Below are 19,788 nucleotides of genomic sequence, written 5' to 3'. Positions count from 1 at the left end.
CAGTTAGCAATAAAGAGCAATCATCTATGATACCATATACAACTCAGAAATATCTCAGAAATTCTGAGTAGCTTTTCAACATTGGGACCTGAAGCTATCATGGTAAGCCTATCAGCGTTTTTTTTTCCAGTTACATCTGGATGTAGCTTTGTATCCCAGTGAATAACTAAAAAATCTAAATTTAAATTCATGAAGTCTGATTTTTCCTCTCGAAGATTTTCTCTTGCTCTCTCAAGGAATGTACGATTGCTCATAAGATCATTTGGATTAAAATTTACTGCATCTACATAGGCTGTTAATACATGAACATCATCTTTGTCCCTAATATGGCATTTGTCTAACATTGATGAAATGCGAGCAGATATTAACAGTTTTCAAGCTTTTTTGCGTTGTGATATACCAGATATAGGAATAAGGTTCAATAGGTTAGGATAGATACACATTTCGGTTCCTAAATCTTGTGAATTGCAAGAAGAATTTGATGATAATACAGGACTATGTACTGAAAAAGAAGACAATTTAAAGTATAGATTTTTACATTATTCCGATCTATATTTTTTTTTTTAATTTATATTTTAGAGTATATTTTTTTGTAGAGTAATCGAGGATTTTTTAAAATTTATATTTTAAGAATGCATAAACATTTAAGCATATTTATAACTAAAGAACAGCGATGTAAAATATAATTGCCATTACTTATATTAATAGCATTGAAAACTAGCGACCCTATTTGCCACATCTATTACACACACAGAAAAGTTTCCAAATCAACACCCCCAAAGCTTGGAGGAGGCAATTTGTTGTTGTGAAAGATCCTTCATTAATGGTCTTTAGAAACTTGTAGCGAAAGATAACAGCAAGACCGTAAAGTATTCTCGAAAAGGTTTGTTTTTCATACAGCAGAATCATACACTGTCAAAAAAATCCTTCTTTTTACGCTACATTTTCCTTCATTTTTCGACGAAAAATTATCGTTTTCAAGTGAAACGAAAACTTTCTGTCAAATGGGCGCGCGCCTGCGTAGTAGACATTTTTACCATTCTATTCTACACCTTTCCGCTGTGCTTGCCGTGACGACTGCCCGCCAAAACCAAGACCTGACAACGGCCATGTGTGAAAGTGAATGCCTGTGACCTCAAGAAGTACCTTCAATATGAATAAGTTATTGGGTGAGTACTTATTTTAGAGTTTGATTCCAAAAATATGTATTGTTCCTTTTTACTGGAAAGCAGTACGTAATATAGCTTGAAAGAAAAAAAGTTAATTTCGCAGATGAGTAAACGCCGCCATATTTAAATTTGTATACAAAACAAGGCTTCCATTTATATTGAGCAGGAACATAACAGGGCTTATGCAAAGCCAACAAATGTACTTTTATTTGAGTTTACTGAAAAAGGTTAGAAATAAACCTTGGGACTTGTTTGAATGTCAAATTGTGGTTGAGAGAACGATATTTTAATATTATAGTATTTACGTAAATTGATTTTACAGTAGCGAGACAATGTTCATTTTGTAAACTTTCCATTAAGCCTTGAGAAAGGTTTTTGTTGAAAAATTTCAATTAAGCAGTGTAATTTCGTTTTAATACAAAGTTGCTTTTGTTGAAAATGATAATACAAATTCGTATGCTAGTCGAGTGATGTTCTTTTTAACCTGGACTATGAAACTTTAACTGTATGAAAGAATAAATCTTCGTTTATATTACTTGAAATAATTAATAAATAAGTAATTTGAACGAACCTTTTAAATTTCTCTATCGATGTAAAATATTTTGCTTGTGTTATGAAATTTAAAATATTCTGTTATCATAGAATTTGATTCTTATTTTCATTTTAAATTCACAGCTCCAGCTCTATAAATTTTGGGTCCCCCTGCTAAAAATCAGTCGGGCCCCTTAACGCCCACTAAGTTGCTCTGCCCGCCCCTAAAAGAGTGATTGTTTTATGTTTTTAACTGCTTCAATGTTTCTACTTAAATTTTGAATTCATTTATTTCAATGTTTTATTTATTTATTATTATTGTTTAAAAGTTTTTAACTTGTGTTTAAACGCTTCTGGGTAGCTGTGTGGAGTTTTTATCCTGATTTTTAGAAACTCATTTTACTAATAAGTTATATCAGCAATGAAACAAGTCTCAAGGCCGTAGCCAGGATATATTTTCGGGGAGGGACATGGTCGGGGGCAAATTTGGTTCGAGACATGTAATACAGGAGAAAAATAGCTTTTAAAAAAATATGTTTATTATGTTGTTTGCAAAAATTAAACTAAAATAAAATTAATTTGAATTCTGAAATTTTAAATTCAAATTATGTTTTTCGCAATCACGAGTTGCGATAGGACCCTACTCATTGGTTACTACCCCACTCACTTGCTTCTAGATACGGTTCCTGACCCCCCAAGCCTGTCCCTCCTCTTGGACGGTTACGTGTGTATAATATGTGTAGGCTTGTGTGTGTGTGTATAGACCTGTGTGTATGCATGTTTGCGTGTGTGTATGAGCGTGCGTGTGTCTAGGACATGGACGCCACCAATCAGGAGAAGCATTTACCGGGGGCCAGTTACGTCTGCAGAGGACGGTGGGGTTGAAAAAGGAACCACAACATCACGGACGGTGAAATGAAAATAATTAGCAATTTTGATTGCTCAATAAAAAAATATTATCAAATAATTATTTTAATTAACAACTTAGTTGATTAATGTCTAATAATTAATTTATATTACACCAGAATTATTCATCAGATAAAAATGATATTTTTGTATAAGATCTCTGTCACTGCCAGGCCACTATCTGATGACTGCCCAACTCAACAAAATAAGACTTATACGGATGTAAACATATACGGTCTATAATGTATCATACAGTGTTTATTACATGTTCGCTATTACAAATGCTTGCAAGGGGCCTCTTAGAATAACTTTCAGGCAAAAAAAAATAAGAAGTCACAATTAAAAAGTAATCTAAAATTGACACCTCAAAAAAAAAAAAAACTTAAAGGATACAAATGCGTCAACTAGAAGGTAAAATTTTTTGCATCAAAAAACGTAAATCCTTTACTTGTTAATTTATTAAAATCGACTAAAATCAAGCATTTAATCAAAAGTATTATTGGGTTAAAAATGAGTTTTGATCATGTAAATTTGTTAAGTTTCTTGTTGATGTTTTAAAAATGTCCTTCTTTTCCCCTCTTTTAAGTCTTATTCGTAATAAGAGTCATTAACATTCTGTGATGGACCAAGGTGTAAAAAAAATGAAGACTTCTTTGAAAAAAAAAATTAAAAAATGATCCAAAAAATAAATAAATAAATAAATAGTTCAGATATAGACATCTTTTATTTAGGTCGAATGCTTTGATTTAAAAAAAAAGACAAAATAGCTGCTTTGATCTCCCACTTCTTTGATGCTCCAGCCGCCTTACAGGCGGCTAATTAAAAATTATTTTCAGGCTGAGTAAGAGAGTATTTGAATAGATGAAAATGTTTAAGTGAGGATAAAAACGTATAGACATAATAAAAAGTATAGGACGAAAACATAATGGGGAAAATAAACTTAAGCAAAGGAAAGTTTTAGTGACTAATTTTTAAACGGCAGCATAGTTGGAATTCAGAATCTAAAAAATATGTATCCAAGAATTTCGCGGGAGGATTTGTCCCGACGGTCCCCACCCTATCTACGGCCCTGTGTCTCATAACTTTACATTGAGTCCGCCCCCACCCCATTCCTTGCTTATGTGCTTTAGTAATATGTGATGATTTTAAATTTTTCTCACATTTGTACCAAAATATTGCAAAAATATATTGAACTGTTAAAAGACTTGATCACAGTTTTTAATAATTTATTTTGTATTTATTTATTTGCCCCCCCCCCTCCCTTAACAAGCGAGGGTAGGCAAGGTAATTCAAGGGAGGGTGTTTAACTATAATATTTCTAGACTTGCTGAAAATGAATAGCTGATACAAATGTCTTTTTACCGTTTTGTGATTAAGGCTTTAACAAGAGAAACTTTCTGTTTTTTAAATTTTTCATGGAAGATAGAATTAATATAGTTCTTGTTTCGGTGCGCTTTCGCAGCTAGAAGCCATCAACACTTAATATCTTTTCCTCAATAACAACTAAAGATTTTTCTTGTCATAGTAAAATTGCAGTTGGAAATCAAACAGGATATTAATCTGAAATGAATTCAGTTCAAATGAATTAAATTTCATTTAGCATTATTTTTGGTTTCAAAACTTGGTTTCAGAAATTTGCGTGTAAAACGAATAATGCATATATGTAGGTGAAAGCTCAAATTAACGATAATTGTTTATGTAAACGAATGAAGTGATAATTGGAATAGAAATACTAATTATAAAGTTATATAGCATTTTAAATAAAAATCAAAATGTAGCTAAAACACTAAGAAAAGATCCATTTCAGCCAACAATTCCACTGTTATAAAATATTTACTATTTGTCAGTGATATTTTTTCAGAATGTTAAGGAAACATTTTTATGGGGTTAATATCCAGCCCCATTAGGCCATGTGTTGATTATTCCTTTTTGCATTGAAGTTCTTTGCTAGCTTTTTTTAATATTCAAATTTATGAAAAAGCCATGTAATGTAATGTTGAAACAACATCAACTGAATATATATAATTTTAGCATCATTATAGATTTTTAACCAGGGACGCACTGAATACTCGATTTTAGTCTTACAACACATTGATATATTAACCCTACTGTAACTAATTCATTTAAGTATGAAACATTAACCAGAAAAATATAAGTTCATATTATCCTATCAAGTGTTCAAAAGTCGATTTAACTGCTCATTTTGTCTATAAAATATGCTCCCGAAAACATATCTTCATTTCGTAAATAATAGAAAAGGTGATCAATAATATATGGAAGGAAACACTTAGTATGAATTAAATTTTGCAGCATTTTTAATTTTTGAAGTTTTACAGTCATAGGAAATATTAAATAAAGATGTACCAAATATCGTTTTGGTAGAGTACAAAGTACTCCGCCAAGTACTAATTATGCTTTAAATGAACTATTGACATACATGTGATAAATTTTGAACTCATATTGAATAGCTATATAGATCTCCATGTAATAGTTTTCAAAACAAGTTCCAGCTAAAATTCAATTTTATTTAAAATATTATGTTTATGTCAAAAACGTAACAAAAAAATTCTTTTTTAATTAAAAATAAATAAATAAATAAAAAATATGATTAATCAAGTTGGAATTAATATGAATTATATGAATCTATTATAGTTCTAATCATCCGCCAAACATGAATAATGTTTTTAAGCAATAAAACAATGTTAAAAACACAGATGTTCAGGAGCACTCCTGACACATGTTTTGGCGTTACAAAGAATGCTTTTTCAATTCATAAAATGCAAGCTTATGGATGTAGACATCCTTTTCTTTTTTGTCATTACAAATACTTGTACTTCTTTATTAATTGAAAAATGTGTATTGAACAATATTTAATTTTTTACAACTTCTTGGTATTGGCCGAGTCAGTAGCATACATAGCATCCTCGCGAAGGGAGGGTGCACGCTCTAAAATAAAATAACACTATGTTAAAATTTTTAAAAATACATACGGAAGCGTGGGGGGGGGGAGCAAAGAAATCTATGTATTATACTGAGCTGAGTACCTCATCAAAATTTGTCCCAAGTATGAGTATTTGGCGAATTGACCAAGTACTTTGTACATCTCTATTAAAAACTCATAATTTTCTTGAAAAAATGAGTTATTTTTTAAACAATTTCATATTAAAATGAAACTATCAAGAACTATTTGTGCTAAAAAATTGCTTATTTACATATTAATTGATAATCTGTTTTAGATTTTCCCGATGTTGATGATGTGTAAAATTGTCCTCTTAACACCTTTCTCGGGACTTTTTGGTAAGTTCATATTATATTTATGTTGGAACCCAGCGTCAAAGTTGGACAATGTCTGAAAACAAATGCCCACAACATGAATGGATCATGAGTAAATGTGCCAATGGGGTTGCTTCTGAAATTTTAAAAGTATTTTTTTCTATAAAAGCATGCTTAAAAATATAGGATCTGACCATTTTTTAAATACATAATTGCAAAGTTTAATATTTAAAAAATTATTTTAATGGTGTGCAGATTCAATTTTTTTCTTTTTTTGCTTTTTTCTGCTCATGACATCACAAATGATGAAATGCCATTAGCGCAGATCGTAATATTTAGTTTGCATGTTCACTCACATTTGCTGGCACTGCTATGGTTGATAGCAAGCATAGAGAACAATATTCAATTGGCTTCTGAATTATCATAACCTGGAAACGTGGTAGACAGCAAGCGTCAGCACCCCTAACTGGAGTACGCCCCAAAGTTGATCATTTGTGACGTCATAAAGACTACGCCTTGTTTGAAAAATTGTACATTTAAAAAAATAATTGAAAATTATCCATTTAAAAAAAAAGATTTTGCTTGCTCCATGTTATTTTTTTTTGCTCATTCTATCAACTTCAGTGGCGAAACGTAGTACTTTTGACTGATAGAAATAACCCTATTCTAAAATTTAATTTCGGAATTTGTGCATTTAAATTTCATTAATTCGCAATCGGGCAAATTAGTAGTGACCCAAGTCTGACTTCATATTTAAAAGATAGGTGAAATACTCCTTACATTTCTAAGCCATATAGATGTCAGAAGAGTCATTTTTAACTCTAGGGTACTTAACCTATGAATGGAATGAGTTAAAATTTAGCTTGAATGATGTTTATTGAATATTTACAGTTAGAAAAGCATTTCCAATAGTCCATAGTGAAAAAATATGTTCTAATGTGACCAGTGGCGAATTCAGGATTTAGTTCTGGGGGTGGCTGAGATCATTAAAAATGTATGTCTCCTTGACATCACCAAAAGTTCATTGATGTAAACGAAGTCGTTTGAAAAAATATATATATTTTTCAGGAGGTGTCAAGGGCTAATGAAATTTTCGGAGTCACAGTTGAAATTATCTAAAATTTGGTGCTTAGTGATAAAATTTTAAAATTTAAATGTCAGTAAAAAAAATGAAATTTAAAAAAATAAAATTTTTAGACATTTTTTCTAAGCAATTTGAAGGCAAAACTAACAATTCTTGTTGATTATGAAAATTGTCCATGGCAAATGCAAGTCACTAAATGTAAGTAAGAAAAGTTGTGGACTAATAGTTACAAAAAGGGAAAACGAAGATAAAATTCTGAGAATTGACACTAAGCGCATTAATTAAGGAGGTCTGAATTTTTTTTTTTCTGTTTTTCTTCTTTTTGAGTAAATAAATTTTTTTTAAAAGGTAGGGAAAAATTTCCGAAATTCGACAGGAAATTTCGGAAAACAAGTATCTCTATTACTATAGCAAATTAGTGTATAAACCTGAGGGAAAACGATTAAAATGATAAAGATAGGATGAATATAGGAAATTATATACTTTATTATTTTACCTTAAGATGCATACACAATAAAAAAAAATTCCAATAGAAAAAAAAATTAGTTATAGTCTGGAGGCGGCTGCAGCCTCATAGCCGCCTCCCTGGATTCGCCACTGAATGTGATCTAATTTTATTCTTCTGTGACCAAAATTCATATGAGCTCAATAAATAACTTCAAAAAATTTCGTCATTAGTTTTGTCAAAAGTGTTTCTGGGTTGGGCCACAACTTGTTACTTTTTTTTAATTTCAATTTTGATGTCACAAATAGTTGATACCTCTTACTTTTCGAGTCCTTAGAGATGATGTATTGCTTATTTTTCTCTTATACACACTGATTTTCCTTTCCGCTATTGTCTCAATTATGAATGCTTGGGTGTTTCCCCAATTTTCCAAGAGTAAAATTAGACTTAGATCAGCACTCATTTGCCGGATCAGGAATTTATCAAATTCAAATGCACCAGATCTGAAATAATGTAAAATTTCGGACTTGGAGCATAGTATTTGTCAATGATCCATTTGTGTTATGAGCAACTTTTTACTTTTTTGGACTTTGTCGGATTTAAGAATTGGGTTACAACATTGAATTCATTCAAATGCTAATGCATGTCACTCTGAACAAATACATACTTGAATTAAAATAAAATGTTTCATTTGGATCTTTGGTGAGCGCTTCTTGGGAAAACTTTATGGCTTAAAAAAAAATTTCGTAAAAAGTTTTTACGAAAATTTAGTTTTCATTTTAGGCATAAAAATGCAGTCGATGTAAGAAATTAAAAAAAAAAAATCTCTTTAACTCATTGCTTTGCTTATCAAGTTACTTAAGGTTGATTATTTATACAGTACTGCTCCTTAAAGCGCGTAGTGTTGCAAGATTGTGTGAGGAAAAGTAGTGGATATTTTTTGCTGTGGCTGACAGTTAAAAATTTTATTGCTGGCTAGTCTTAGAGAGACTTAAAATTTTGGCCAAAATTGAAAAAAGTTTTTTTCTGGATGACTCAAAGAATCTGCTTTGAGAAGAAAAAGATTTTTGAAGACAATAAGATTGATCAAGAGAAAAAAAATTGAGCCCACAGCATACAAATTTAATGACATTTTAAAATGCAATAAAAAGCCTAAGCAGGCGAAACTAACTTCCTTTTTCAGAGTATCTTTTTAATTATTCTCTCTGTAAAAATATTTCTATGTTGTACTTATATTTAATTTTGTCCCAACTATCTGTGTTATAGTTTATCCAATATGCACTGTTCCTGAAGAAGAAAATACAAATTATTCTTTAAAAGACTAAGAAAGGAACTTCCGATAACTCAAACTACCGATTCTTTGAAGGTTTTAGCTTGTCCCTAGGGACTTTGAGTTATTGAGAGTTGACTGTAATGAGAAAAAATTAATTTAATGGTGTACGTGATTTTTTTATCCAATAGAACCTGAGCTCGATTTTACTAGCCTTCTAATTGTTAAGAATCAAATGAGAACAATGAAATTTTCCCCAAAAATTGGGTGTTTCATACTTTTTGCCGGGTGTTTCATACTTTTTGCCGGTACAAAATTTCCTTCCCCCTTTTTTTCAGTTTCAACAATCTTACTGTTTAATACATTTAAGGGGGAAAAAATTTTAAATATCAGTAAAAAGAAGAAGAAAGAGTTCAATTCAGGGTTAGAAATAAATATACATTGTTGTGAGTTCATCCTATGTATATGGCGATTCAAAACTAGATAGACTTAAGAAGGAAATAATATGTGAATGTATTTTCTTTAATTGCTAATGCATCTTAATTTTTTAAAACGGCTCTCATACACAAGAGGGTTCAAGAATTTGAAACGTTTTATAATCCAATACAAAAATCAAGCTAATGAATTACATTTAAATTTCAAAAAAAAAACTTGATATTTGTTGTCTTAAAAATGTACTAAAATTTTATAAAAATTGTGTCCTAAAACTTTTGAACTCATCACTTGCATAATTTTAGCAAAATGCATTTTTTGTTTGTTTATAGGGGACAATATTAAAATTCAGAAGAGTTTTTAATATTTTTGGATGGAAAGCAGCAATACATGCAAGTAATATATTTTCTGAATTAGTTCATTCAGCGTTATGTTATTGTCATGCATGTGTGACTTAATTTTAATAATTTAAGTAAGTTATAGTTAATATTTGGGTATGTTTGTTTGGGAAGTATTTACCAAGACCCATCCAAAAATAAACACCTTTCTAGTAAAAGAAAGCACATTCTCTAAGTATGCATTTAACATTTATTTAGAAAAGAAATTTGCAATCTTGTTTTGTTGAAAGAATATGATAGAAAAAAAAACTTCTGTCCAGTAGAATTTCATCTATTTGTTCCAGCCCTTTATTGTCATTGTCTCTTATGGAACAGTTTTTCAATCTCCTAGTACATCTTTATTACTATTACAGGTGTAGGTACTGTTCTAATTTAAAAAAAATCCTATAATTCCTAATACCTTCAAATTTATACTAAATATCCTACAATTTTCATAACTTCACCTCACTTTTTTTCAAAAAAAGGAAAATTTCCTGCTTAAATTGGTTTAAACTTTTTTATTAGTCTTGTTTACAGTCGAAAGTTGCATGCGGTATGATGTAACTTCAAAAGATTAATCACTAGCATATGAAACCTCAAATGTGAGACTTCAGAATTCAAATTTTTTGCCAGTGCGAAATTGACTTGCAAAAAATCTAGAAAATTGTTTGAGTGATCTCAATACCAGTCTGACCACATGAACATTCAAGTAAATTAATGAAAATATTTCCTTTTTTTTTTAGTAAATTTAGATTTTACACTTTTGCAATTTGTTCTAAGGTGAATGGTGGGGATCCTATGAACAACCTCTAAGGGCACATGTGAACAGTTCCTCCCATATAATGTTAAAATTACTGTAACCTACTTTAAGTGTTTTTTAAAAATGCATAGGTAAACACAAAATTACATCACTTTTGGAATGTTGATTATTTATGGACGGTTGCAACTATGTTAACCTTTTTTACCTTCAAGTTTTTTTAGTCACATAAAATAGAAGCCAATTTTTTCAAATATTTTCTTCTTATTTTCAAAAATGCTCACCTTTAATTGACTCAAGGTGTGGAAAAGGGCAAGAATTTTTTAAACAGCAGGCATACTGCTGCACCCTTCTCTGTTTAGTTTTATTGTCTTGTGATAATTTCTTTTCTTTTCTTTCAGTGTCTTTGCAGAAATAAACCGGGAAAGAAGAACCAAGAACCTAATCAAAAGGCTTAGTTTTTGGTGCCTTTGACATTTATATTTTAATTCTGTGCTATGTCTTTCAAGTACAGTATATCTCGAAAAACTTGATATGATGAAAAATTATTTCTCCCCTTTTGTATATTTTTCTAATGTTATTTTTCATTCTTATGTTGAAGCGTTTTTAATCAAAACCTTGTTATGTGGAATATTTTTCGAAGTCAAATATGACTTTTTCGGAAAAACCGCAGCTTATTGTCTTGAAGCCACTCAAGGAATGTTTCCAAAAGTTTCACACCCCTTCATTATTTCTCTCAAGGGTTACGAATGATTAGGCGAAGCTTATCTTCTGTCACTTTCATTGTGCAGCCTAGGGGATTCAGAAAATTTAAGTCCAAGAAACGTACCTAAATCTTTTTGCCCCTTTCTCATGCCATTTCGTTGGACCGTTTGACCCTATTTTCACCTCCTTGAAAATGGGAGATGAACGGAAAACCCCTTTAGAGACGCAGGGAATGGTGAAATCCTTTGTCTAACTTCTTTTGTTCCGGAGCACTCGAAACTCGTTTGAAACCATTCTGTAACTTAGTAATCCAAATCTTTGATCAGTTTAGTTGTGGTAAATCACTACATTTTTCTACTTCTTTAGAGTGTCCTTTTTTAAGCTTTCATTATATGTTTCCACTTATTTTTAACTAGTGTGACTAATTTTTAAAATATTTTAAATTATGATTATACCCTTGTTATCACGAAAACTTGATAGCTCAAACTTTTTTTACCGTCCCTTCGACTTCGTGATATAGAGAGTATACTGTATTTGAGACATTTTAAGAATAGTTTCTTCATTAATGTTCTGCAACTTAATCATTATTGAACAAAAACTTATCAATGCAAATTTAAGTAAAAGTTTTAAGACCAACTGATATTGGGAATGTTGTTCTTAATTGAATAAACAATGGGGTTGTTTTCTTAAGTCAAAAGTACTACTTTTAGTCACTGGAGTTGATAGAATGTGCAAAATAAATAATAATAACATGGACCTAGAAAATACTTTCATTTTCCCAGCAGTTATTTTTTAATTAATTTTTTTAATGTCCGATTTTTCAAACAAGGCATGGTCTTTATGACGTCACAAATGATCAGCTTATGCGCATACTTCACTGGCACTCTGAATGCTTACACTTGCTGTTTACCACAATTCCACATTATGATAACCAAAAAGCAAATTTAATATTGCGCTCTACGCTTGCTGTCAACCATATCCTTGCCATACATGTGAGTAAAGAAGCGAATTAAATATTATGCTCTGTGCGAATGGCAGTTCATCATGTGTTATGTCATGGGCAGAAGAGTAAAAATTAAAATCGAGTCTGTGCATCAATTTAAATAATTTTTTAAAAATAGTAAACTTTGTCAAATTATTTTAAAAATGATCAAATACTATGTTTTTAAACATGCTCTTTCAGAAAAAAAAATACTTTCAAATTTAGGAAACGACCCCATTCAGCAATGGTTTGATATACAATTATCCTTGAAAATTATACTTTTATTTAAAGTGTCAATTTTTTTAAATTACTGCATTAAAAAAATATCCTTAGTGGCACAGAACTCACAAAAAAAATATTTGAGATTTTAGTCAAGACTCTTAAGGTTTTTTTTTTTTTTTTTTTTAAATAGGTTTTTCTTACTCAAACAATCTGTGAAAAACATTTTGTTCACTGCTGAAACTAATAAAATTGGCAGAAAAATTGATTTGGCTAAAAAAAATTAGTCATTTAAAAATTAAAAGACAGATTAAAAATTTTAATTGAAGAAATGCTAATGAATTAGTAAATATGGATGAATAAACATATTGATGTCAAAAGTCGCTATCTAAATGCTAATTTTGCTACATTGGAAATTATTGCCTATAATTCTGTATTACTTTACAGTGTTTATTATGGGATTAGTTTTTTTTTAGTTATACATGCTATTACCACATTGCTGTTTCAAAGTTAATGGATGTAAAATACTTTTAATACTTTAAGTTACTCTTAAATATGTATTATCTGAAATTTGTTGCTTCGCAAAAAGAAATTCAGTTGCACTGAAAACTACGGTGATAAAGATTCAAACTATATGGGCAGTGTTGTCATATCACTATAAAGCTAAAAACAATATAAAACCAAAGTATAGATCAAAGGTACCTTACTAGAAGTAATTTGCTCAAACAAGCAAGCAAAAAGAAAAAAATTGCCTTTTAATTTTTATACTTTGCTCTCGTCTATTTTTCAAAATTGTAATATTTTTACATAATTTTCGGAATGTCTTAATTTGAAACTTGTGGCTATTCTCCCGTTTCTTTATTCATAAAATTATGTATAGAAGCTTACATTTATGTTGCAAACCTTAATTTCAGAAATTAAAATTTTAATTACTAATATCAAAAATTAAATCAAGCTTTATTATTTATCTAGTTAGTGTAATTTTTATGATTGGAAAACTATGTAAAATGACTGTTGTATATTTTGTTCAAATTATCATATACTCTTTGAACAAATAAAAAAAAAGTAAAGAAACTATATTCTTATTTGGGGTGTAAATCTATTTCTAAATTATCTAGTCTCAATTATGGTTAACATAATTAAATCAATTAAATTTTATCATATAATGTCAATTTCAATTCTTTATTTTAGTCAATTATTCATATCCATAAAGATGGTAGTTGATGCAAGAATATAAATAAAATTAATTGAATTTTCAAGAGATTTTATTTTTTATTCATTTGCAAAAGATTCATTTTACATTGGAATGAAATTGCTCATGTTGCTAATATTACCTGTATGTATAAATGCTTATAAAAATAAAGTTAATTCTACATTCTTCTACACTCTTTTTCTTTTTGTATTTTACTGAGTGATACTAGACGAATCTATCTTCTTCCAATACTAAGCACATTTTTTATCCATTATATATGTTTTACAGCGTGCATTTTTCAGGTTCTTATTTAAATAGAACTTCAGAAAAATACCAGAGTGAGTAAATCTCAAGTTGATCAGCATACAATCAATTTTTCATAATTTTGTTTTCAGCCTCTAAAAGTGGTTATCTCATTACACGAAATGGCCGTTTTTCACAAACTAATTTTCATATTCTTAAAATTTTTATGAAGTTTATGAAAATTTGAAACTTACACCATTTGTCGTCTTTTATGAAAGAAACCTGCATTTTGAAACCGCTATGTAATAAGATACCTGCTTTCAGGTGACAAAAATAGATTTTTGATAAATACATTTAGCAATAAGGAATCTACTTTTGAACTTTCTTGTGGAATTTTCAGAGGCGTATTTGATTCGAAAATTTTGGGTTGCCGTTTCCGAAAATTTTCGACTGACAACATATTCTAAAACTAAAAAAATTAAAAGTTGTTTTTAAATAAGTTTGTAATTATTTTTGGAGAGTTTTTTCGCGGGGGAGGGGGTGGGGTCTAAGATTTTACTTGGGATTTTGGTGGTTTGATGTATCCACGTTTCGGACTAAGAAAAAATACAGCTTCAAAGTATCTGAAAAAAATATTTGTAAAACACCTCATTAACAGAAACAAAAAAGAAAAAAGTTTCTTCAAATAACGCAAATTGCCTTTCATCTGACAGAAACGATCATAACGGACGTTCTTCAAACAACGAAATAAATCATTCATGTAGCAAACAAAAATAACGAGCATTTCTTCAAATAACGAAAAGTTGACTTCATGTAACAGAAACTACCATAACGGACGTTTCTTCAAACAACGAAAAATTTCCCACATTTAACGGAGAAGAAAAGAAACGGGGAAAGTGTCAAATGACAGAAAATATTCCTCCCACAACGGGAAAAATATAGACGAAACTTTCTTCATTTGACAGGAGAAAATAAAAACGAAAATTCGTCAAATGACGGAAAATTTTCCTCCTATGACGAAAAGAAATAAGAAGGACGTTCCTTCATTTGACAAGAGAAAATAAAAACGGAAATCCGTTAAAAATCGTGAAAAGTCCGGCAGCACTGCTGCCAAGAGAATTTCCGTCAATTGAAGGAATTATTTTTGAGAGTGTATCTCAAACTTTTCAACTGTCCAACTTTCAAGTCTAATAATTACCAAGTTTCTTAATACCCACATGGATTGCAAACATAGTTCTTCAAATTCGAAGAACTTCTTTCTTGGATTCTTTTAGAGATTTTAAAAACATGTTTCTAATATTATTAAAAATATCTTGTAGAAGTTTACAAACACTTGTGTAATTTGTAACAGTTGAATGTCCATTCAAACTCAAAACTTTTAATAAAAATAAAACATTCATACGGAAACCCACTTCTCAGTCTGCCAGGAGAGGGGGGGGGTAGTTAGAAGGTAAAACGTCATACTTTCAATTTTTCTCCATTTGTTTTACTATTTTTGTGTGTGTGTTTTCATCTGTTGTACTTTTGATTTGTTGTAACAGTTTCTTAATTTGTTTCCGCTAAAAGTTGGTTACGAAAGAAAAAAAAAAAAGCACAAAATTCGAAAACTACACAAATGTTAGCATGGAATCGAAAACTTGTTTTTGGAAATATCTCACAAATTCATTTCAGAAGATAATGCACTCTACATTCTCATGACAGCAACTATTTTCAAAGAACCACTATCTATAATAACATTAATGTAATATCTATAAGGTAATTTGTAATCTGAATATTACTTTAAAACCAATTGACGATTTAATGCGTCAATATACAAGATAAGTCCCACACAACTGTAGACAAGCTCCCTGGAATTTAAAAAAAGAGTTATACACCCAAACCGGTTTTTATGCGGTGGACAGGGACCGCGTAAAAAAGTCGCATAAGAAAAATTGTTTGAAACTTCACTAGTACCTAATAAAGGTTGTTTTACAAAAACAGATTATATATATATATATATATATATATATATATATATATATATATATATATATATATATATATATATATATATATATACATACTGGTGTGCAAAAATTAAGGACGAAGTCAAAAAATTAGCATAGCAGCATATCAGCTGAACGAAGAGGCAGAGCGGACAGAAAGACCAATCAGGAGATTAAGTAAGGTGATGTACGGTAGCACATGCGCAGATATGCAGGCAGACGTAATGGGGGAGTGTCTGAGTAGTATAAAGCATGTTGTCGGTATTTCTGGCAAAGAGATTGCACGCCGTATAGCTGTTAAAATCTCTCCGAAATGCTGCCTCAGCGAGAAATAGCGAATAATCAATCTGTTAGATGACATCTGGATGCTTTTACCCGAGGTCGAATCATTGGGAAGTTGGAGGAAGGCCGCAGTGTGACAAGTGTGGCTGCAGACTTCGGAATTGCTCACAGCATCGTTTCACGACTTTGGAGATAATTTCAAACTACAGGAACAGCTATCCGGGGATTCAGTAGTGCTCGTCCACGAGGAACCACACTCGCAGATGACCGGTATATTGTCTTACAAGCCAGAAGAAACAGGCGGCAGACAGCGGGAGAAATCGCTAGACACACGACACAGGCGACTGGACGACCGATATCGCGTTTTACCGTGGCCAGAAGACTGTACGGTGGTGGTCTGTTCGCACGACGCCCTATACGGTGTGTACCTCTAATGCCTGCCCATCGGAGAAAGCGGTGCCGAGAACACCGGAATTGGAGAGACAATGAATGGGGACGAGTACTCTTTACAGATGAGAGCAGATTCAGTCTGAGTTGCGATTCTCATCGCATACTCATCTGGAGAGAGCCGGGAAGCCGCAATCATCCCTCGAACATCATTGAAAGGGACAGGTATGGAGGTCGCGGTGTTCTCGTTCGCGGAGGCATCATGTTTGGTAGTCGTACAGACCTTCACATCTTCGACGCAGGTTCAGTCAACGGGACCCGTTATTGTAACGAGATTCTTCTTCCATATGTGCGTCTTTTTAGAGGCGCTATGAGTCCGCAGTTCCTTTTCATGGACGGCAATGCCCCATGCCATCGCACAGTAGCTGCCGAACAGCTCTTAGAGAGTGAGGATATTGAACTTATAGATTGGCCGGCACGATCTCCGGATCTCAATCCCATCGAGCATGTATGGGATTTTCTAGGCAGACGCTTGGCAGCTCGTACCTTACCACCAGTAACGATTCGGGAGCTTCGATTGGCGCTGCAAGATGAATGGGCAGCAATGCCTAAACAACTCATTGACACCCTCATTCTCAGCATGGGCAGACGCTGTGAAACCTGCCTAGCAGTCGGGGGAGATCATATCCCCTACTAAAGACCGGATGTTTCTTGCTGGACACCCATCACAGGGATGTTTCGGCCTTCAGTCGTATTGCCCTCCATGCTACTTTTTCAATAAAGCTTCTTTTTATCCCTCTGATTTCTCTTTTAGTAAGTGTTGCTTACATTACAGATGTCCTTACGTATTGGGTTACTTACGGTATTAAATGTGTTGATTTGGAAAGCTTTTGCACAAAGTATATTGAAAAAACCGTCTCGTCCTTAATTTTTGCACACCAGTTTGTGTATATATATATATATATATATATATATATATATATATATATATATATATATATATATATATATATATATATATATATATATATATATATATATATATATATATATATATATATATATATATATATATATATATATATATATATATATATATATATATATGAGATAGAGAGCTAAACAATAAATACCTGTAGCATTATTTACTAAGTAAGAACACTGATAAACCCTATGAGTGTGCTTTAGTGAACTTGATAATGTTTGTATATTCTGTATTATATGATGCTTCGTCGTGGGGTTCGAATCTCATTGAAAATTAAGTTTTTATTTTTTTTACTTCCTTTTTAAATATTTTTTTCTAAATGAAAGAGAGGAATAGTAGAAAATTTTAAATACGTATTGTTCAATTTGTTTAAAAATTAAGACAAGCAGTAGTTATATTAAAGGAATTTTAGGTTTGTGAATTTAAGGGCAATTATGTTGCCAATTTTCTCTAGGTAAAAAAATAAACAGTTCGACAAAATAAGTCCAGCTAACGAAGATATTCCTCGAAGTAAGACATGTTAAGTATTCTTATAATCTAAAACATTCTGTAAATCTTGCAAAAACTGCAATCATTTCTTACGACAAACCATTCTATCTATAATACAGAGTATTATGGAGAGTTACACCTTTTATTTATTTATTCTTAATTACCATTTATAACAACATTTTTATTTTTAGTTAATAAAATTGCTAACTTTAAAACGAGAAGTTCACGCATAATAGTTGTTTATGTAGGTAATCAGTACAAGTTTGAAGTTGATGCACAACTCCACACGTTTTGAGAGATTTAATTTGATATTATAATCGCAAAAACGAAATTTTTGTGACATAAATAATGTTCGTTTCGTTTGAAATCCTTGTTTTATTCAATGATAGAGAGTTATTTCAATCAAGTTATTTCCATGACACAATTTTTCCTTCCAAAATACACTATGTCGCAAAAATATATGTGCACCCAGAAGAAATTTAGCTACACTAACGAAACTTAGCAGGCGTGTAGTGTATAAGGAGATAAGAAGATTCAGAAAAATTCAGAATAAAAGATCATTTTATTAAGCAGTTACAGCATGCAAAATGTTTCAAATCAGTAAGTAGTAAAGCCACCTCTGGCAGTTATACAAGCCGAAACACCACATGGCATCGAATCTATTAGGTCACTTGTAACCCCCTGCGGAATATCATGCCATAATCTTTGTCCATGGGTCGTTAATTCCCCTGTATCCCGTGATGGATACAGTTGCCTTCCCAGCGCGTCCCAGACAAGCTCTATTGGTGAAAGGTCTGGTGACCTGGCAAGCAATTGGAGAACGACATATCCCTGAAGATAATGTTGAGAGAGTCGCGCAGTATGTGGACGAACATTGTCCTGCTGATAAATGGCAACTGGGAGCCTTGATAGCATGGGCAGAACAATCGGCGTTAAAATGCTGTCTACGTATCTGCGAGTTGTCAAAGCGCCTTGGAGAACAACTAGAGATAATCGTGTGTCCCAAGAAATCGCTCCCCACACCGTCACACCTTGTGAAATGACTGTATGCCGTTCGACAACAAATGCCGGATCGGAGCGCTGGTCGGTGCGCCTTCACACACGTGCACGAAGACAGCACTGAGACTGAATCGGGATTCATCGCTGAAGATCATACGCCTCCAGTCTGTTACACTCCAAGCTGCCTGAGGTAGGCAAAAACCCAGTCGACACTGCCTGTGCTGTGGAGTTAGTGGGGCAAGCGTCTTAATGGACGTCGGCTCCTTAAGCCAACTTCGGCCAATCGTCTCCTTATGGTTCGCTTGATACTATCGGATGCCTGGAAGGAGGTAAATGGCTTTGAATCGATCCTAGCGACGTTGTCGGTGCCGACGTGGCCGTTCTTCTGATTGCGCTATCCTCGCGTTCATTTGTGTTCCTGGGACGCCCTGACCCTTCGCGACGGTAGACTCTCCCTTCCTTGATCCACTGTTGCCAACACAGAGCAACTACCATATCACTCCGACCAAAGTGGCGGCCGATACTCCTGTTTGACCAACCTGCTTCTCTGAGGCCTATTATTCGGCTCCTATCAAACTCCGTCAGCTGTTTGTACTGCCGCCGGTTACGTCTTAGAGGCATCTTAAGTCACAATACAGTCAACGGAAGTCAAGTGATTCGATTGCATACCGTAGGTGGGGTCTGGTCTTTGGGGGACCGGGCCCGTCCCTATGCCGGTCCCAAGCCCGGGTAAATGGGGAGGGTTTTACGATGGTGTAGCATCCACGTATGTAAAACGACCACTCTTTACTTGCGTGTGAGCAGATTTGTATCTGCCCAATGGCTATCGAGTGGAACAGTGAGTAGGCAATGGGCACCACCGGAGTCAGGTCCGTACCTGGGTCCACGGTGTCTAGAGTCGTAAGTGGTTTAGATCTCGTTCCCTTATGGGTAAGGGGGCCCCGGCCGAAAGGTCAGTTCTCTGGAAGCCCCAGATGGCATAGCAGAGCGGGGTTCCCTGTTCCGTACCGTACCCCTACTGCACAAGTACTCATGCTTTTAAACTCTCCCACCTGTGCAACTCACATGCTCATAGC

The 19,788-nt window shown here is 32.7% G+C and overlaps 1 long non-coding RNA gene across 1 annotated transcript; it reads left to right on the top strand.

Annotated features, from left to right (window-relative positions):
- The first annotated feature begins 1,063 nt into the window (after positions 1–1,063).
- LOC129218025 (uncharacterized) lies at positions 1,064–10,732 on the top strand. Its single transcript, XR_008580277.1, has 4 exons — positions 1,064–1,169; positions 5,843–5,903; positions 9,443–9,506; positions 10,646–10,732. It is a non-coding gene; the product is annotated as an uncharacterized LOC129218025 (long non-coding RNA).
- The last annotated feature ends 9,056 nt before the right edge of the window (positions 10,733–19,788 follow it).

The sequence above is a fragment of the Uloborus diversus genome, chromosome 3 (genome assembly GCF_026930045.1).
Source record: "Uloborus diversus isolate 005 chromosome 3, Udiv.v.3.1, whole genome shotgun sequence".
In the NCBI taxonomy this organism is placed as follows: domain Eukaryota; kingdom Metazoa; phylum Arthropoda; class Arachnida; order Araneae; family Uloboridae; genus Uloborus; species Uloborus diversus.
This window is presented reverse-complemented; position numbering and strand designations above follow the sequence as displayed.